General features: G+C 44.9%; 1 protein-coding gene, 1 long non-coding RNA gene and 1 pseudogene across 3 annotated transcripts in view; 1 reads left to right on the top strand and 2 right to left on the bottom strand.

Moving 5' to 3' along the window:
- The window catches only part of SH3D19 (SH3 domain containing 19), a 186,874-nt gene that overhangs the window by 45,057 nt on the left and 120,410 nt on the right, over nucleotides 1-21,407 (top strand).
- On the bottom strand, nucleotides 6,908-9,266 carry LOC306669953. The gene is made up of 3 exons (XR_013766257.1): nucleotides 8,049-9,266; nucleotides 7,831-8,009; nucleotides 6,908-7,790 (listed from the first exon to the last, which is right to left on the bottom strand). It is a non-coding gene; the product is annotated as an uncharacterized lncRNA (long non-coding RNA).
- Nucleotides 9,270-14,408, bottom strand: LOC306669228 (serine protease 27-like; annotated as a pseudogene). Its single transcript has 4 exons — nucleotides 14,307-14,408; nucleotides 13,859-14,157; nucleotides 12,065-12,350; nucleotides 9,270-9,971 (listed from the first exon to the last, which is right to left on the bottom strand). The product of its transcript is annotated as a serine protease 27-like (transcript).

The following is a 21,407-nucleotide window of genomic DNA, read 5'->3' as shown; positions in this document are numbered from 1 at the left end:
AATTCATTTTTAGAAGTGAACATTTGAGGAGAGTCAATTCTCCATTTACTTGTCATAAACTGCTGTATCGGATATTTTTTAAACAAATTTATGTGTTTCAGATCCACTTGTCTTCATTTGTGTGTGCTTGATAGGAATGAAACTACTACTACTATAGCATTTATGTTAGTTTCTCTCTATATTTGTAATGGTTTTTGTTTTACACACCCTATTTTTATTTTATTCACTCTGGCTTTTTGTCATTCACTGTGGATTTGTCATTTTAAGATGACTCTCAGTGCTTTTCACCTTAATTTATTTTCCTGATATTAATATTAGTATTTGCAGTTTCTTTCTTGTTTATTTCATGGAAAAAAAAACTTTTCTTATTCACATCACAGGCACCGATGTGGATTTCCAGTTGGTTCATGGTGTTCACAGGCAGTTGTAACTGTTTACTCACTGAGACATGGCTTTAAAAAAAGAAAGACCTAAATGGGCCAAGGAACTGGACAGACCTTTACAGAATAAGACACGCAGGCAATTAATAAATATATGAAAAAATGTTCGACGTCTGTAGTAATTAGAGAAATGCAAATTAAAACAACTCTAAGATTTCATCTTACTCCACTTAGAATGGCTATTATCAAGAACACAAACAATAATAGATGTGGGCGTGGATGTGGGGAAAAAGGCACACTTTAACATTGCTGCTGGAATTGCAAATTGGAACAGCTGCTCTGGAAAGCAGTGTGGAGATTCCTCGGAAAACTTGTAATGGACCCACCTTTTAAACCAGTTATCCCACTCCTCCGTTTATACCCAAAGGACTTAAAATCAGCATATTACAGTAATGCAGCCACATCCATGTTTATAGCAACTCAGTTCACAATAGCTAGATTGTGGAACCAACCTAGATGCCCTTCAACAGATGAATGGATAAAGAAACTGTGGTATAGATACACAATGGAATACTATTCAGCCATAAAGAAGAATAACATTATGGCATTTGCAAATAAATGGATGGAACTGGAGAATATCATGCTAAGTGAAATAAGCCAATCCCCAAAAACCAAAGGCCAAATGTTTTTCCTGATTAAATGGAGAATGATGTATAATAGGTGTGAGGGGGTGGGGATTGAATGGGGGAAGAAGAATGGTGGAACTTTAGATTATGTAGAAGGAAATGAGAGGGAGGGGGTATGAAGAATGGTGGAATGAGACAGACATCATTACCCTGTGTACATGTATGATTACATTAATGGTATATACAACCATAGAAATGAAACAATGTTTCCCATTTGTGTACAGTGATTCAGAATGCAGTCTATAAAAAATTAAAAGATAAATTAAAAAAATAAAAATAGCCCTCTGTTTGGATTTGCCTCCAAGTCATGTTTGCAGAAAAGGTAGCTTATTATTTTGCAGAGAAGCCAAAACTCTGGACAGATTTTTTTATTTTTTACTTTTTGGTACCTGGTATTGAAGCCAGGGGCAGTTTAGCACTGAGCTACGTCCCTAGAACCTAACCCTAACCCTAACCCTTTTTATTTTGAGATGGGATCTTGCTATAATGAGGCTGGCCTCCAACTTGCCATCCTCCTGCGCCACCCTCTCCAGTAACTGGGTTTACAGGTGTGCACCCTCAAGCCTGGCTTTTCTTTTTCCCCCCCTCACTTGTCACAGGAGCACAAATTTGACTAGACACTATAGAGTCTTGTGGTTGTCACGACTTTCATATCACTGGACAAATCTTAATTTGACCCTGAATCTAATCCTAACCCTCTAACCCTAACCCTAATCTTAATTTTGTAGGATTGCTTACAGAATAATTTTCCTCCCCTCCATCTCTCTCTCTCTCTCTCTCTCTCGTTGCTGTACTGGGAATTGAACCCAGGACCTCACGTTTGCTAGGCAAGCACTGTACCACTGAGCTATATGCCCAGTCCCGAATCTCTTCTTTTCTCTTTTGTTTAAATGTTTTATAAAAATATAATTTGTACTGGTGTCCGTTCAGTTTTATTGAATATAAACTCTGTTGTACATCACTGAGGCTCCAGAAAAAAAGTTGGAAGGTAAAAGGAAAAGCTTTAAGTGGTTATCCTGCTTTTCCTGTACAAACAAGGCTCACAGGCACACAGTAAGTGCAGCTGATGAGGACTCCAGCTCATGTGGCTGGACGGGTAGGATTAGAAAATCGCCCCTTGCAATCTCTCTTGAAGCAATCAATGCAGAGAATGATAATCAGTCGTCAGAAACCTAAGATGAAGGGCAGTGAAGGGCTTGGCTGTTCTCATCTGAACCCTCTCCTCAATCTTGGCACCACTTCAGGTGGAGCAACAGACCTGGGCCCCTGGGGTCACCCAGCACACAGCACCTCCCCGGGGAGCATTCTCTCGCCAAAAGAAAGCGAAACCCCAAAAGAAAGCGAAACCCGACTCTCTCCAGCTACCTTCACTTACGGAAAAGACAGGGGATAAAAGAACAAGTTAAATTACAACACAAGGAAGCAAATTGTCAAATCCAGGATGTGGGACATTTTATAAAGCAGCTGACCTAGTTTCTGTAATAAGTAACGCTGTGAAGAGGAAAAGGGAGAGAGACTGCACTCTGTTATAAGAAACTGAAGAGGTGTAAGTGTGGTGGCCCTTGTCTGGATCCACATTTAACAGACCAGCTCTAAAAAGACCTTTGGGTAAAAATAAGGACATTTGATAATGAACTGCGTGTTAGATGGGAAAAGGTTAATATTGGTAGGTGTAATAATGGCCTTGGATTATGAACGGATTTTTGTTGTTGTTGTTCAGGGGATTGAACCCAGGATGCTTAATCCCTGAGCCACATCCCCAGCCCTTTTTACTTTTTGAGACAGAGTCTTGCTAAGTTGCTTAGGGCCTTGCTAAGTTGCCAAGGCTGGCTTTGAACTTGCGATCCTCCGGCCTCAGCCTCCCAAGCTGCTGGGATTATACGTGCGCACCACCGTGCCTAGCTGAATGTTTTCTTAATTTTCATCCAGCAGTCAAGAAAAACAGTCTGGCATTTTACTTCTCCCTTGTCTCTTACGAAATGAATAATGCCTGGGAGTTGGAAGCAAGAGAGTGGGTGCCTCGCCCTCCCCAGACTTTCCTGAGGACAGCTCTCAGAGCTTCTGCCTCTCTCACCGTGCTGGCTCCAGACCATTACCCTATGTTGTCATTAATGATATCTTTAGGCTGGGTGTGGTGTGCACACCTGTAATCCCAGGTACTCAAGAGCCCGAGGCAGGAGGATTACAAGTTCAAGTCCAGCCTCAGCAACTTAGTGAGACCCTGTTTTAAAATAAAAAGGGCTGGGGATGTGGCTCAGTGGTTAAGGGCCCCTTGGATTCAATCCCCAGTACCAAAAAAACAAACAAACAAAAAAGGATTTCTATAAAAGTTAAATGAGATGTTATAGAACTAGTATATATCTTGGGTTTGGCCTATTTAAGCATGCAATCATAAACAGTAGCTGCTGTTTTTATTTTTGTTATTAAACTGGCATCACAACTTTACTTATTAATTTCATTCTGGGTAAACAGTGCCTTGATGAGGGCTTAGGGTGCTGTTGAGGTGCCTGTAGAGCAGGATTTCTTAACCTTGACATTGGCATTTGGGGCCAGGTGATTCCTTGCTGTAAGGTGTCTGTCCTGCTCATGGTAGGATGCTAACAGCATCCCTGGGCTCTCCTACAGGTGGGTGGCTCCTCCTGCTCCTGGTGGTTGTGATATTGATCAGATATTGCCAACCACCCCTTCCCCAGCCATTGGAAGGCAAAATCACCAGGGAGTCAAAAACGAGTGTTCTAGAACAAGGGTGCCTCTTTAGGATTTCAGTCTTCTCTTGAGCGCCCTGAGGATAAAACTGGGCCGCAATGGATTTCGTAAGTTTTGTAGCTTTTTATCTGTATTTCCAGGAATGCAAATGGACTCTTTGTTTCTTTTCTAATTCAGTCCAGCAGACCTCTGTGTGCGCATGGGAGAGAGAGAGAGAGAGAGAGAGAGAGAGAGAGAGAGAGAGAGAGAGAGAGAGAGAGAGAGAGAGCCAGCAAGCAAGAGCAAGAGCGAACTGCTACATCGCCAGCCCTTTTGAATTTTGAAACAGCAACTTGCTATGTTGCTGAGACTGGCTGGCCTTGAACTTGTGATCCTCCTACCTCTGCCTCTGAAGCTTCTGGAATCACAGGCATGCACCACCACACTCCCATCAAATCAATTATATTAGAAAATGAGTAAGGCCCCTTACAAAACCATCTGCTGAAGATTGACTTCTTTAGCACTTGTGTGGCAGACCCTGGCTTTTGCCTCTTTTTGGTTCCTTGTAGCAAAGATACATATGTTGTCTACTAAACAGGTTCAGTCTGATCTTAAGGTTCTTGAACTTGCACAAGAAATTTTTCATCAGGCTGTAGTTTCATCAACCAGTAAGTCGAAGAACTAGTGCGTAGATGTAGCATCTGTTAACCCAGGCCCAAGCCTTGGCCAGCCCTCTGCTCTCCTGGGCTCTTTGCCTTATCCCCCAGTCTGTAGGTTTCCCTGAACTGGGAATGGCCATACTGCATTCCCTGTGATTTGCCTAGGGCCCTGACTATTGGTACCCAGTACCTCTTGGCAGCGATTGGTCTTGTTCTGTGGAGCGTAAAGGAAAAAATATTTCCCTTTCCATGTTGTTTATCTATTTTTTCCCCCTGCTTCTACTTATACTAGCAGATTCTTCTGGATGGTTTTGACAGTTGCTTTCTAGAGTCTCAAGCTCTCATTTTGTCAATACAAAAAACAAGATTGGATACTTTGTTTGCAGGATACTGTACTCCATGCTATTAGAAGGTCAAGAAGACAAAAGGATACTGCCTTCTTTTCTCAAGCCTATCCTTACCTATTCAAAAGAAGTAAAGCTTTGTGCACCCAAATAACTACAGACGGAAGTGAGGCATCCCATAAGAGGTGCAAATAACTAGGACCACGGGGCAGATATTATTTTGGTATACTGTACGGAGGAACCTGGAATAGAGCCTTCCAGCAGTGAATGGAAGTCATTTGATGTAATGGGCGGCGCCACATTTTTGCAGTCATACAGTTTTGGATCAGTCTGTTAAATCAAATAGCTGTGTAATCTTAGGAGAGTCACTTAACCTCCCTGAGTCTCAGTTGCATTCATTTGTAAATGTGGGATAAATAACAATCTTCCTGAACTGTTCCTGACAATATTTAAAGTGTCCAGCTTAGTGCCTGACACAGCAGAGTCACAGTAAGTGTAGTTCCTGCTGTAGCTAAGAGATGAGATGAAGATGTCCTGGCACCAGGAAATCCACTTGGGCAGGTTTGCAGCCTGGCTCGGCTCATTTCAGTCTTGGCACTGGGTCCTTATCTTTTCAGCTTCTGGAATTCAGGACTTGTCAAAGCACCTGGACTATCTCAGATTTAAGAGACTGACCCATGACCTCAGTGTGTATTTGCACTGAGAGCTGTTCATTTCCATTATTTAGAATCTTCATTTTTCTCAGCCAGCACAACCGCCTTAACAATGAAGAGGGAAGCCAAATTATTAAGTAGGTGTTGTTTTGAAGAGGTTTAAAATTAGAATCAATGGAGAGGGCTCATCTCCAGGAGCATTTCATTTACTGGAATGAGATATTGTTAGTCCTTTTTAAATTTTACTGGGTATTCAGACCACTAAGCTACATCCCCAGCTTCTTTTAGTTTTACTTTTGAGACAGGGTCTCTCTAAATGGCTCAGGGCCTTGCAAAGTTGCTGAGGTGGACTTTGAACTTGTGATCCTCCTGCTTTAGCTTTCCAAGTTATTGGAATTACAGGTGTGCACCACCGTGCCTGGCTCAGTTGATTCTTATTTAAAAGGGGGGGGGGAGTAAAAGAGTATTTCTCTATAATAGAACATGTTTTTTTAGAGTAAATACAAAAATTATATTCATTGCAGTCGAGGGTCTGGAGAACCCGTATGGTTATCTGACTTTTCCCTTCTTAGATTCCATGCTGACCATCCTTCTCCTCTTCCTCCTCCTCCTCCTCCTCCTCTTCCTTCCTGTTTTCCTCCCTCCTTCTTTTGTTTTTGGTACTGGGGATTGAACCCAGGGGCTCTCTGTCACGGACCTATAGCCCCTCTCCTTTTTAAAATGTTTTAAAACTTTGAAACAGGGTTTCACTGAGTTGCTGAGGCAGACCTTGAACTTGTGATCTTCCTGTGGCAGCTCCCAAGTGGCTGGGATACAGGCATGCACCACCGCACTGGCTCCATGTCTCTTCTACTACTTCCGTGTGTAACCGTGTTGATTAGACTTTAGCTGTCTTAGGTATGATCTCCTTCCTAGTATGTACCTTAGATTATTCCCAAGGTTCAAGTTCAGCTTATTCCTATAATACACGAGGTGTGTTTTTATGGAAATCTTTCTTTTCTAGAGGTGACCTCCTCATTCCACCTCACCCATTCATGTGTTTGTTTTATTGAAGTTTCCGTTTTACAGGATTCTGGTGGGCAAGAGGTAGGACAGTGCTGAGCAGTGACTGTGGTTCCCGTTCTCCCTTCCCAACCTCGAGCAGTTAGCTTTCTGCTGCTGCTGTATTAACAAGGACAAGGATCATCTGTTAGGTCCATTAAAAAGCAATCTTGGGCTGGGGTTGTGTGTCAGAGCACTTGCCTATCGTGTGTGAGGCACTGGGGTTTGATCCCCAGCACCACATTAAACAAAACAAAATAAAAACAAAAACAAAAACACTAAATAAAATAAAGTTACAAGAAAAGGAAGGAAGGAAGGAGGGAGGGAGGGAGGGAAGGAGGGAGGGAGGGAGGGAGGGAAGGAAGGAAGGAAGGAAGGAAGGAACCTGGAGGTGGGAGCAGTATCAGATCATCTGTGCCTTCCAGCTCTTTTATCTTGTGATTCCATGACCTCCAGCTCTACTATCTAGATCCATGAGCTTCTTTCACAATCTTTTACCTTTTCCATTTATTTAGCATTCCACATGTCTGGTGAGTCTCTCTTGGGCTGAAGCATCTTCTCCAATGTCAAGTGTTCCTTGCTTGCAATTCTGTAGTATTGTCATTGAAGAAAAATTCCAGTGATATTTTACTTACACAGTGTCCTTTTGAAGATAAAATATTATCATTCTTTGATTCTTGTATACCTTTTTTTAATACACTTTTAAGTTTTTTTTTTTTTTTTTTTAGCTGTTGATGGACCTTTATTTTATTTATTTATTTAAATGCAGTGCTGAGAAATGAACTCAGTGCCTCCTGCATGTCAGGCAAGTGCTCTATCACTGAGCTACAACCCCAGCCCCTGATTTTATATAACTTTTACATTCAGGATTAATTTTTTTTTTCAAAATTCTTACCATTTTCTTTATATGTTGGAAAGCTTTTCCATGGCCAAGATTTATTTTACTTATGGAATTACCATAAATTGGTGATTATCAATGAAAATGGTTTTTCAAACAATGATTTTATTAGTATTTAGTCAGTGTTAAGGGATGCCCACGTTGCTGTAGATCATTCGTACCTGAGCTCCTAACAATTAGTTTTCACTCTTTATTTGTCAAGTAATACACATCATCCTGGTACCATTTAATCAGGATTTTATGAAATCCATAAATGAACTCAGTCCTGACCAGGGTCAGATCCGATTTTTTTTTTTTTTTAACTATTTTTTAGTTGTTGATGGACCTTTTATTTTATTTATTTATTTTTATGCAGTGCTGAGAATCGAACCCAGTGTCTCACGCATGCTAGGCAAGCGTTCTACCCCTGAGCCACAATCCCAGCCCAGATCCAATGTTCTTTTTCTTTTTTTGCGGTACGGGGGCCAGATCCAATGTTCTTAACCACGCTTTACATACCAGAGGCTTAGGAAGAGAATAAGGGGGAACATAAAATCTGCCCACATGATGTTGCAAATTGGCCATCTCTCTCGTGAACACCTTCCCTAACCCCCACACCTACGCAGCACTTTCAGTAGTGGGGTTAATGGGAGACGCAGAAGGAATTCTTGCCCACTTGCCTCTCTTTAAACTACCCCTTGCCTCTGTTGAGCACATGTCTACAGAACACAGTCACCTTCACCTCCCAGTCTCTCAGTCCAGCCCCTTCCCTTGCTGTTCCTGGGGAAGGCACCCTTTAAGATAGTCCCCAGTGACCTCAGCCTCCTGATACTCAGACCTGTTTGATCCACTGGGAAAGAACAGAATAGAGTAGGATGTAATGAGGTATCAGGTTTGAGATTGTTATAAAAGCCTGGCTTCCATCTTGGGTCTTTCCCTGTCTTGGATCTCGCACTCCAGGGAAGCCAGTTGCCACTGGGCTGTTCTGCAGAGAGGCCGGGGTGAGTGACCTTGGGAGTGGATGCTCTGCCAACAGACACGAGTGAGCTTAGAAGCCCCTCCTTTCCAGTTGAGCCTTGAGATGAGCGTGGATGTCACTGACAGCATCAGCCTTGTGACAGACCCTGAGCCAGAAGGACCCAGCTAGGTCCTCTCTGGTTACTGACCCACGGAAACTAATGTTTGTAAGTTTGGGAGCAATTTGTTGTGTAGCAATAGATTGCTTATGCGGTGCTTGGGTGGGTGCCCTAGGCTGGCTTGTTTGGCTTAAAACCTTCTCATCTTCCAAGTCCTCCTTTTTCTTTGGAACCCAGTCTAGTCCCAGGTTGGATAGTTTCCATCTCGGGTTCAGCCAAGGGTCAGCTAAACCCTGAACCCCAGCTTCTTTGCCTACTGAATGTGGGGAGTGATTGGACCAGGTGACTTCCAGATTCCTCGTAGGCCTAGAATCTGTGTTTCTGTATTTCTTTCTAGGATGTGTCTCCAGTTTCATCAAAAGAATGAATAGGAGAACTGAAATCATTAGAATCAGCCAACTCGTTTTGTTTGCAATTGACAAGTAATAACTATACATCTTCATGGGGCACGGTGTGATGCTTCAGTACATTCATATTTCACATGACAATCAACTCAGGATTTTAAGGTCATCCATCATCTCAGCTGTTCACTTTGGGGACTTGATTTTCCCAGCTGACCTGGGGGAAGAAGGTGACCTGGGAAGAAGCAGAGTAGGCTCACTGGGTTGCAGAACTGCATCTGGCTGGCTGACTCTTCAAGATCCTCAGCTTCTAAAATTTCCCCTTTCAGGTCTGGGGTTGTGGCTCAGTGGTAGAGCACTCGTCTAGCATGCATGAGGTACTGGGTTCGATCCTCAGCACCACATAAAAATAAATAAATAAAATAAAGGTATTGTGTCCATATTCAACTAAATTTTTTTTTTTTTTTTTTTTTTTTTTTTTTTTTTTGCGGTGCTGGGGATTGAACCCAGGGCCTTGTGTTTACGAGGCAAGCACTCTACCAACTGAGCTATATCCCCAGCCCTTAAAATATTTTTTAAAAAGAATCAACATGATTGTATTTTTTTTTAATTTCCCTTTTCTCCCTCATTTTGAATTCTCACTTCACCCTGTCTGTACTGACTTCACACATCAGGGGGTCTCCTCTACTGTCCTGGGGGAGAGAGAAAAGTTCGCTAGGCTGCTCAGGAGATGTAGTGAAGGAAACTAGGGAGGCTGAGGCAGGAGGATCACAAATTTGAGGCCCACCCTGGGTAATTTAGCAAGCCCCTGTCACAAGATAAATTTTAAAAGGGCTGGGACTGTATCAGTGGTTTAGCAGGGACTATAGAGAATAGGCTTGTCTTCGGCACTCCTGGGTTCACCCAGGAACCCTGAAGATGCTGGGGTGGAAGAGCACACTCTGGAAGGCAGGGCTCTGGCAGGTGCCTGAGGGCTGGATTCTTACTACACACTGATCCGTCTGCTCCTCCGGGAGCTTGGAGCAGATCACGGCTTCCCTGTTAAGGGGCTTCGCTTCCTGCAACGAGCTTTCATTTTGATCGCAGCTACTGCATGTCTGGAGATCGATGAGGGATACTTTCAGCTCCTTCAGTGTATAAGATGGTTTGATATCTGCAAGGCCCCAAAAAAGTCAAAACCTTCTTAAAGAATTAGAAAGCAACGCTCTGCTCTGGGTACAGATTCCACGCCTGTGATTTTCAGATAGCTGTGATTTCAAATATTCTGCCCCCAAGTTAGATAGCATCCCGATTTTCTGGTTTGGGAAATAGCCTACAAGCTGAGCTTCCTGGCTCTGAACAAGTGTGGAGGCAGTTGTCTCTTGTTCAGATGGCCCAAATTAGTGACCAGGACATCTTCAGAAAAACACAAAACAATGAACGATGCAGAATTAAATTGTCTTTGTGGTGCACATCTGTAATCCCAGCCATTTGGGAGGCTGAGGCCAGATGATTTTTTATTTTAATTAAAAATCATAAATTTACATAGGGCAATCTTGTTTGATTCATTCTGTTAATTTTTCCCTTCCCCCACCCCTCCCACCCCTCTTTTCCCTCTATACAGTCCTTCCTTCCTCCATTCTTACCACCCTCCTTATCCCTAACCCTAAACCTAACCCTAACCCTAACGCTAACCCCTCCTACCTCCCCTTATATGTCCTCATCCACTTATCAGCGAAATCATTCGTCCTTTAGTTTTTTGAGATTGGCTTATCTCACTTAGCATGATATCCTCCAATTTCATCCATTTGCCTGCAAATGCCATAATTTTATCATTCTTCATGGCAGAGTAATATTCCATTGTATATATATGCCACAGTTTCTTTATCCATTCATCAACTGAAGGGCATCTAGGTTGGTTCCACAATCTGGCTATTGTGAATTGAGCAGCTATGAACATTGATGTGGCTGTATCTCTGTAGTATGCTGATTTTAAGTCGTTTGGGTATAGGCCAAGGAGTGGGATAGCTGGGTCAAATGGTGGTTCCATTCCAAGCTTTCTGAGGACTCTCCACACTGCTTTCCAGAGTGGCTGCACTAATTTGCAACCCCACCAGCAATGTATGAGTGTACCCTTTTCCCCATATCCTCGCCAACACCTATTGTTGCTTGTGTTCTTGATAATCGCCATTCTAATTGGGGTGAGATGAAATCTTAGGGTGGTTTTGATTTGCATTTCTCTTATTACTAGAGATGTTGAACATTTTTTCATATATCTGTTGATTGCTTGTACATCGTCTTCTGTGAAGTGTCTGTTCATTTCCTTAGCCCATTTGTTGATTGGATTATTGTATTCTTGGTGTAGAGTTTTTTTTTTTTTTTATAGATCCTGGAAATTAGCGCTCTGTGTGAAGTATGAGTGGCAAAGATATTCTCCCACTCTGTAGGCTCTCTCTTCACATTACTGATAGTTTCCTTTGCTGAGAGAAAGCTTTTTAGTTTGAATCTATCCCAGTGGTTGATTCTTGCTTTTATTTCTTGTGCTATGGGAGTCCTGTTAAGGAAGTCTGATCCTAAGCCAACAAGTTGAAGGTTTGGACCTACTTTTTCTTCTGTAAGATGCAGGGTCTCTGAGGCCAGATGATTGAGAGTTCAAGGCCAGCCTCAGCAACTTAGTGAGGCCCTAAGTAACTCAGCAAGACCCTGTCTCTAAATAAAATACGAAAGGGACTGGGGATGTGGCTTAGTGGTTAAGTGGCCCTGGGTTCAATCCCTGGTACTCCTCCTGCAAAGAAGTGTGTCTTTGGAATATAATTTTATTCTTACACAGAAGTAAGAGGGTAGCTGTGATACACTACAAAGAATGTAGTCTGTCAACACAGAAGCACAGCTCTGCTTTCCCAGCCACGCTGACCCCGGGGCTTTGCTGAGCCGCCTTGTTTTCCTGAGCTGGCCTTCCGCCTGCCTCCCTGCCCATCTGCCCACACACTCCACCCCGGTCGGGGGAGAGGACTCTTACTTCTCAGACCGAGCAGGGCTGTCTTCACTGTCTCCATTGCCCTGTTCTTTTGCTTTGAACACAGTTCAAAACTCTTGTTGAGTTTTGCTCAACAAGAACAAAAGCAGGAATAAGTAAGCAAAGAAATCAGAGCAGAAGCAATGCAAAGGAGGCTTAGCGTCAGGGAGAACTGAAGGGTGTTGTCTCTCGGCCAGTTACCTGGAGGTGGCATTGTGGGCGGCAGGGTGGGATAGAGAGGTGAAGAAATAGAGCTCAGAAAATCTACTCAGCCTTACATTGGTACGTTCCAGAATAGCCCCATGCCGTCACCCAGCGGGAGCTGGTGTCCTTCAGCTGGATCTTAGGTGAGGGCAGACAGATGGGAAGGGCAACAGGGCTGAAAGAAACCGGGTGGGCCCAGTTCTACCACAGAGATGGCACTGGACACGCCCCCTGGAGGTCAGGGTAGGGGATAATCCGGGACACAGGTATTGTCTTCACTTTGGGGTCTGGGCGACCAGACATCTGAAGTGGCCCCACCATTACGTTGTATTTCCTGGCATCCGTAGACCTGGGAGGGAGAGGAACGGAAGAGCGTCGTGGGCATCATGGGGTGTCACAGCCGAGCCCGCCTTTCTCGGATCCTTTCTAAGTATTCATGCCTTCAGCAAGTAACGTGTCCTTGCAGGGCGTTGGCCCTAGGGGTGTGCACAGTTGGAGGGGAGACAGATAAGGAACGAGTAAACTACCGTTCAGAATTTGAAGTGCTCATCAGTGTTACAAAGAAAACAAACGGGATTTTAAAACAGCCCAGGAGGTGGGAAGAGTCCTTGGGTCGGGTGGTCGGGGAGGTTATTTTGAAGAGGCAACTTTTCAACTGAGACCCAAAGTGTAGGAGTCAGCACGAGCTGCAAGGAAAAGCATTCCAGACGCAGGAGTAGAGTCCCCGAAGGCTGTGAGGGTCGGGAGGAGCTCCGCACTTTCTAGGAACCGAAAAGCCAGGATAAAGAGGGATGCGATTGGAGAAGTGAGCGGACACCAGGTGACTTGTGGCTTGGAGGCCACATGGGGCGGCTGGTTTAGTTCCAGGAGCTAGAGCAGTTGTTGCAGGAGTTAAAGGAGGGAGCCACATGACTTCACTTCCGACATTAAAAAAAAAACACTCTTGGTGCCCACGAGAGTAGCAAAACTTGCACACTGTTGCAGTGGTCCAGGGCAGCCGCGTCAGGGTCACAGTAGGTTTTGGAAGTGAAACTGAAAGGACTGGTTGTACACATCGGATGGGGAGAGTAAGGGAAAATAAGGTCAGGGTTCTGTGTGTGTGTGTGTGTGTGTGTGTGTGTGTGTGTGTTTTGTTTTGTTTGCGGTACTGGGGATGGAAACCAGGTTCAACCAGCAAGCTACACCCCGAGCCCTAAGATACCAGTCTTTCTACTTATTCATTCATTCATTTATTCATTCATTCATTCAATGTGGTGCTGAGGATCAAGCCCAGTGCCTCACATGTGCTAGGTAAGCGCTCTGCCACTGAGCCACAGCCCCTGCCCCAGTTTCTCCTTTGAGCAACTGGTCATGTTGTTAAATGAGATGGAAAGACGGGAAAATTGATTTGAGGGCAGTGGCAGTAGTCAACTTTAGTTTCGCTTTGACCACGTTAACCTTTGAGACATCCAAATGGAAACGTGTCAGGACTCGGGTTTGGGGCCAGGGATTTGGGTGTTATTAGAATATACATGACACGGAGCCATGGGAAATGGAGAGTTCACCTCCGGAGCGTGAAGCGTGTGCATATGAAGATCTGGGCATGCTGTAAGGGAAGGGACCCTCCCTGGGGACTGACCTCTGGGTAGAGGCTTAGATTTGGAGAATGAAAACTTCGTTTAGATACTCATCACTGTCAAGAGTGAAAACACCTGAAATCTGAGAGTAGCTGCGTTGACGTGAGAGCTAGGGGAGAAAACCTGTGGGCCCCCTTAGAAGGCACCACAGCCTGCATGTGAACCCCTCCTCAGCCCCGCCCAGGAGCTCCAGTCTCCCAGCTTCCCTGCCAGCCGTCGCCCCAGCCAGGCCAGCACTCACCGGAAGCAGCTCGCCACTGTCAGCACCCATTCCTGTGAGATGAGGGTGGCCGAGCAGATGTGAAGAAAGCCCTGGCGGATGCTGACCTGCCAGGGCCACTGCCCTACATTGACCTCCAGGCCTGAAACTATGCTCCATGGGACTGCAGGCCGCCCACAGACTGCCAGCCAAGGGGAGAAAGGCCTGGGGCGCCCACTCCACCGCCCTGGCCTCCTCCCCACCCCTGCCTGCTCACTGCCCAGCTGGCACCCTTGGCACAGCTTCCCCTCCCTGGGTCCAGCCAGGCATGCTGCCCCTGCCTGGGCGCCTTACTTAACTCTAAGTAGTCTTCTGAGTCCTGCTTATCTGCACTTGGGGAGAGGACAGGGGGACGTGGCTATGGAGGGCTCCTTCTGGGAGGTAAGCTCCTGCATCCCTGCTTGGGACTTCGCTCACCCCAGGGGCTTACCTGAGAGTCCCACAGCAGGACTGCAGGGCCAGCAGGGTGCGTTTCTCTCCTCAGGAGTAGCACTCCCAGCTTCTTGGACTCAGGCTGCCAGGCAGAGACCATCTGGGGGAGCCAGGGGCAGGACCAGCTTCTCCTAGGTGTGCTCTGGTGCTCCACCACCTCCTCTCCTCTGGTCTTGACCCCCAGCCTGGTTCTAAAGGGACTGGAGGAGAGCAGCTGCAGACCCAGGGGAGGAGCTGGGGCCTGAGGCGCCCCCTGCCGTCCTGGGAGAGCCAGGTAGCTGGGGTTGCTGCCAGCATGTGGGGGACAGGAAGAGGGCAGGTTGGGGGTGCGCACTGGCAGGAGCAGGCCTTGCTCAATGCAGAGTGTCCCTCAGCTCTGCCCGCTCTCCTGCTTCTCAGGGACCTGCCCTAGTTGCTCTGGTTCACTTCCATCCTGACCAAGAGTGAAGCAACTCAGCACCAACCCCTGAGCTTAGATCACAAAGGGCTGTGCAAACCCACTGCCCCAGGTCCTTGGCCTCGGCACGCGTAATTACAGGACTGAAGGAAATGAGCCGGTCGGTTAGCTGACCAGGGTTTTCTGCTTCCTGTCTTTCCCTTTGGCCTTACTGTCTACCTGCTGTCATCTGTTCTTTGCTTTCCTCAGTCAGCAGATGTTTGTTAGGTCTTCCTTGTGTGCATCATATTGTGCCAGATGAGGAACAGGATGTACTTAGAAGCATGCATCGCATGTGCTGCCTGTCTTCAGGGAGTTGCCAGTCTCGAGGGAGAGGTGAATTATGGGAATAACTCAGGAGGCTTTTATTTATAATTTACCTCCTATTTATTAAAAGGGGACAGGGGACTGTTGAAGCTGAATGACAGATTTGAGTGTATGGTACAGGCTATTCAGCCCCGTTCCTGACTCTCAGATCGGCTATGATAACCAGGGATTGAACTCAGGGGCACTCAACCACTGAGCCACATCCCCAGCCCTATTTTGTATTTTATTTAGAAACAGGGTCTCACTGAGTTGCTTAGCACTTCACTTTTGCTGAGGCTGGCTCTGATTGGTGATCCTCCTACCTCAGCCTCCGAGGTCACTGGGATTACAGGCACGTGCTACCGTACCCTGGTGTGGTTGCTATTTTAATAACATCCTAATGATGATGACAAAGAAAGAGTTATTGAGAGTCTTGACTCTTCCAGGCCCAGTGCCTGGCACAGGAGAAAATCATGAGAAAAATAAAGATGTACAGGGTTAAGACACCTGTAGAAGAAAAAGGGGGAGATTGTAGTTCCAAAAATCCAGGGTGGGAGAGTAATATTATAATTATTGCATTTGAGACAATATTGGAAGCTTTCTAGAGGTTGAGGCCAAAAAAAAAAAAAAAGAATTTCTACATCTGATCTGATAATAACAAGCATTTTCTTTAGTCCAGAGGTAGTTCCCCCCCCTTTGGCAATAAATTCAGTGAGTTTGTCACACATTACAAAAAGCACATTGGTTACCATAATGAACAGTTTTGGAGGAGACTAGAAGAAGCTTGTTTTTATATTGCCTCCCAGCAAAAGCTGACACCACCATTTTGAATCCTGATCAAGGCATTTCTGTGAGGAGGTAAACTGAGTAAATTGAAGTGTTTATATTTCTTGTTATGTAACTTAAAACAGAAATGGAACTTGGAGAAGACGCCTTTGCTCTCCTTCAGATGCCACTGTTTCCAGCTCTGCTCTGGTGAGGTCCAGGCCCTCTGGCCTCTCTTGACATTTCTTGCAAACTGAGGAACCTCGTTCATATTTCTGTATCCACGGAGCCCATCTCAGCTTTGTGGGGCCTTGGGCTTCAGGAAGGCCTGTGGGAAATAGAAGTATCAAAGGACTCAAGATAACCAGTCGCATGGAGGGAGTGGAAGAGGCCTCAGAATAGAAGGCAAAAATAATTTGGGGGGCTGGGGTTGTGGCTCAGTGGTAGAGCACTTGCCTAGCATGTGTGAGGCACTGGATTCGATTCTCAGCACGACATAAATAAATGAATAAAATAAAGGTCTATCAACTTCTAAAAAAATAAAAACAATTTGGTCATCATTCCCAGAAATTAGAGTTTTTAGGATACTGATGTATATAATTTATTTAGAGACTACTATAAATATTAGAGGGAAAGACAGTTTAAAATCTCTTTGCTAAAATCCAGGTTGTCCTTTGGGTTTACAAAATGAATAAATATTTTTAGAATAAACAATTGTCTAATTTTAAAATGATCTTAAATAGCTTAACATGGGGTCAGTCACAGAAACTTGATAGTACTTTATATTTGCATAAAGTTTTCATCCACACAGTCACAATGGCTCTGTTGAAGAAAGCAGGTTTTCATTCCCATTTTATGGATAAGGTAACTGAGGTCCTTGGAGGCTAAGTGACTTAGCTCATTGTATCATACTGTGCAGTAGCAGCTGGATGTCACCTCTGTTTCCAGTCTGTAATCAGATTCAGACCCAGATCCTCTGATTTATCACCTAGTCACTTTTCCTACCATGCTGTGGCAGCAGCCTTCCAAAACTAGAGCTCATTCATTCAAGTAGCAGTTTTTTTCTTGCCTCTGCCAGGAAGGATTCTACCACAGATATGTAAGAGCATATGAAAAGTCCTAGTCTGGATCTTTGGTTTTGTCCCCCTTTGGAAGGGTGGGTCGTTTGCCCAGAAGCTGTCGTAACTGACATCTGTCAAGATCAACAGCAGGACCTGGTATGGTGGTGCCTGCCTGTAATCTCAGGGGCTTGGGAAGCTGAAGCAGGAGGATCACAAGCCTCAGCAATTTAGCAAGGCCCTAAGCAAAATAAAATAAAAAAGGCCGAGGATGTAGTTCAGTAGTAAAGCGCCCCTGTATTTAATCCCCAGTGCCCCTCCCCCCCCCAAAAAAGGATGGGTCATTAAAATAGAACAGTCCTTCTTGGATTAGAACTTGAATCACTCTGAAGTTTCTTTTCTTTATGGGTGGCAAGGTTTGTTGTAGAATTTATTTCATGTACAGAGTTTTTATAAGTTATTTAAATAACAAATTTGGCATGGTTTGGGGAGGCTAGATTTGCAGGAAATGTATTCATACTATGATTATGCTCTTGATGGTTAAAAAAAAAGATTACAGCCATTCTCTATTAATGGTAGATGTAGAAAAGTTTTTTAGGTAGAAAAAAATATATATAGTAAAAAGTTTTTATGTGAAAAAAATTGAAGTACAACTTTCTGTGCAGTGTTGATTCTCACCTGGCATATTCTAATCAGGTTATAGGTCAATAAAGTTGTTAAATTTTATTAAAAAGAAAAAGGTCCTGTCCTTATACAGCTTACACTCTAGTTGTCAGATCATGACCAGTGCTTTGGAGAGAAATAAAACAGGAGAGGAAGAAGACGGGGAAGCGTATGTTCCCATAGCCTGGGCGGGGAGGGCATCCTTGAGGTGACTTCTGAGCAGAGACCCAGGTAAAAGGGGAAAGGAGGCAGGTGGGTAACAGAGGGAAGAGGGGTTGAAGCACAGAGAAGAGCAGTGCAAAGTCCCAGAAGCAGGGTGTGCCTGGGAACATTGTCGCTGGAGCAGAGAAAGTGAGGGGCTCCCGCCTCAGGGAGTGGGGGCGGGGCTGGGTAGACTCTTGAAGGCTGCTGGGAGGGTTGGTTTTTATTCTTAGCGGGATGGGGAGATTTTATCTGACTTGATGATTAAATGCATCACTCTGGCTGTTGGAGAGAATCAGGAAAACCAGGCAGAAAGCTATTGCAGTAATTGCGACAGGAGGCGATGGTGCATTTGGACCAGGGCTATAGGGAAGTGGTAAGAAGGGGCAGATTCTGGTCGTGTTTCTGATGGATTGGCTGAGGGTGTGAAGACGAAGACTCAAGGATGACTCCAAGGCTTTTGGCCCAAGCCATGGGGAGAGTGGAAGTGCCATTTCTGAGATGGAGGAGGAGCAGGTTTCTGGAGGGTAGGTGAGTTCATTGGTAGACACGGTAAGGTGCTTGGTAGGTGTCCAACTGGACATAGCCACGAGGCATTGGATGTATGAATCTGGAACTCAAGAGGTTAAGCTTAAACCAGGGCTAGTGGGTGTCATCAGTGTGTCAGAGTATTTAAAGCTCTGAGATGAGGGAGTGAGTGTAAGCCCTCTGTGCAAGAGGATCGAAAGTTCCAGGACAACCTGGGAAACTTAGCAAGACCCTGTCTCAAAGTAGGAAATAAAAAGGGCTGTGGATGTACCTTAGTAGTAGAGCATCCCTGGGTTTAATCTTCGTGTAAAAAAAATTAAATAAATCAATAGCTCACTATGAGTGCTAAGAATTGATCCCACTGAAGCTTAGATGAGATACACAGAAATCAATGGGAGAACGAGAAGGCCCTTTGAAGTAGGCCAAGAACAGACTCAAGTGTTCTGGAAGCCGAGGAGAAAAGGTGTTTCCAGGAGGAGGGAGGGGTCAGCCGTCAGATGCTGCAGGTGACTGAGAACTGGTGGTTGGATTTAGCAGGGTGGAACGGTTGAGGTGGGTAATTGGAGAGGAATCTGAGAAAGCACAAAGTAGTTTTGCTGAAAAGGAAGCAGAGAAACAGCAGGCCGAAAAGGCTGGGTGGCTCGGTTTTTTGTTCTCGTTTTAAGATGGGAGAAATGACATCGTGCGTGTGTGTGTGTGTGTGTGTGTGTGTGTGTGTGTGTGTGTGTGTGGCGCTAAGGGATTATCTGGCAGAGGTGGAAATGGATGATGAAGAGAGAAAGTGGGACTGTTCCTGAAGGGGTGTCCTTGAGCCTGGGGACTGAGCCTGCCACCACTTGGGGGTGAGAGTGCCTAGACCTGAGCACAGATGCCAGCCAGGATGCGAGTTGGGGTGGAAGTCCTCAGCTCCTTGTTTCTGTTCTCTCAGTGACTGATTTCTATTCCCTCAGGAATCCTCAGAAGGATTCCTTGGAGAGGGAGGGGGGAATGGAGGTGTTGAGGATTTAAGCAGGTGTGAACTAGCCCTGTGGAGATGAATGGACTAAGGAAGTAAGAGTTGACCCCTGGGCAGCAGAAAGGGTCCACTTGAACTTGAAGTGAAACTGGCATTGTATTCAGCAGTGTGGGTGGAGGCCTGGAGAGGGCAGAGGGTTGGCTCCAGGCAGGGCGAGGCACTCTGTGGTAGGTGTGAGGAAGGGGGACCAGGGAGGGGGCAGTTGTAATGAGTCCTGAATTTAAACTGGGAAGGTGGTTGCTTAAAATTCATATCATGGGGCTGGGGATGTAGCTCAGTTGGTAGAGTGCTTGCGTCGCAAGCCCAAGGCCCTGGTTCGATCCCCAGCACTGCAAAAAACAAAAACAAAAAAATTCAGATCATGGAGAGGGTACAGTTGCTGGTGATAACAGGCCCAGTAAGACCTTGGAAGTAGTGTTTGAGATCTGGTGAAAGATTGTTTAATCCTGGGCAGGGGGGAAAAAGGAACCCCCAAAACAGATTACGGTGAAACGGCTTTGAGGGTTGGGAGAGGGAGGGGCGGGGCGTCTCAGGAGCCCGTGGAGGTCTGTGTCACCTGCACCCGCCACTGGAACTTTAGACTGATGGATCTGTCAGTCCGAGGTTTTGTTGACTGATCTTCCGCTGGCAGGTTCCCCAGCCGGACGGTGCTATTTTTTCAGCCTGTTTCCCATGAGGTTCACAGAAGCAAGCTGGGGGGCTGTCAGGGCTTCACCGTTTCCTCCAGAGATGGGAAGAAACCTAAGAGTTAATCGTTCTTATTAAAATATTAACAGGCCTCGCCTGCTGCTGCTGCTGCCGCCTGCTGGGTATAATATTCAGTTGGATTTTTTTCTTTTACAAAATTACTGTAAAAACTTAAACAGTAGAGAAATGGATGAAAAAACATAGAAAACCCCCCACCCAGCACCACAGGGTTGCTGGTGAACATCATTGCACCCTGCTCTCTTCCTGTTTCCTTTTTGTTTGTTGGTGGGGCCCAAATACACATGTCTGTAGATGTATACATATATTTTTTTACATCACAGAAAAAAGTGAAAATATTCTAAGTTGCTATTCTACAGGTAACAGTTTTTTTCCATCAAAGCCTTATGCTGGTCCATGCAGACCTGATGACTGGTTTCAGAAGAGCTGCATAACATCCCAGGCACAGGAGTAGCAGGTCTTTTAAAGTATGCCCATGTTTAATTTTTTTAATATATTTGCACATACATATTCACTTAATTTTAATATGTGAATATGTACATATGTTGCTGAAAATATATATCCTCTAACTCTTGTGTATGTATACAATTGTTTTAACGAGAATTTCTTTGTCATGGAATTAGTAAAGAAGAGACTGCATTTTATGTCTGATTTCTGTTGCCAAATTGTCCTCTAAAGAGAAGGCATCAATTTACTGTGACAGCCAGGTGCACTGGGGCACGCCTATAATCCCAGTGGCTTGGGAGGCTGAGACAGGAGGATCACAAAGTCAAAGCTGGCCTCAGCAACTTAGCGAGACCCTGTCTCTAAATAAAATATTTAGAAAGGGCTGGGAATGTAATTTAGTGGTTAAGCGTGCCTGGGTTCAATTCCTGGTACAAAAAAAAAGAAAGAGAGAGAAGAGAGAGAATGAAAGAAAGAAAAATTTGCAATGACAGAGAATGTCCTTCTTACCACTCATTCACACTGATCCCCTTACCCCTCCATCTGGCCAATCTGAAAGAATCTGGAGAAGAAAACATTTTACCCAGAGCATACAGCACTAGCTGGGAGGAAATGACTGGGATTGGAAGATGAGAAAAGTAGGAAGATATTTCATTCTTATATATTGTAAAGAGAATGGAATGCCAGTGCTTCTCCAGATGTTAAGACTTGGATTAAACAGGGATGGCCTTACCCGATTCCTTCCTTAAAGAAGAAGGTGATGGGGGCAGGGACCAAGAATAAGGAAGTCATCAAAATAATAAGAAACAAAAAGTCTAATTTTTCTTGTTTTGAAAAATGTTATTTTCAAATCTAGTTTTTTTCCCCAGCAAATTTGCAAAGATTGCAAGTTCTGTGGTGAGCCCTTATGAAGTTCTGACTCACACACATATATGTATATATACACGTATATGTAAAAAATGTGTGTGTGTATATGTG

The sequence above is a fragment of the Sciurus vulgaris genome (assembly GCF_902686455.1).
Source record: "Sciurus vulgaris genome assembly, chromosome: 9".
In the NCBI taxonomy this organism is placed as follows: domain Eukaryota; kingdom Metazoa; phylum Chordata; class Mammalia; order Rodentia; family Sciuridae; genus Sciurus; species Sciurus vulgaris.
This window is presented reverse-complemented; position numbering and strand designations above follow the sequence as displayed.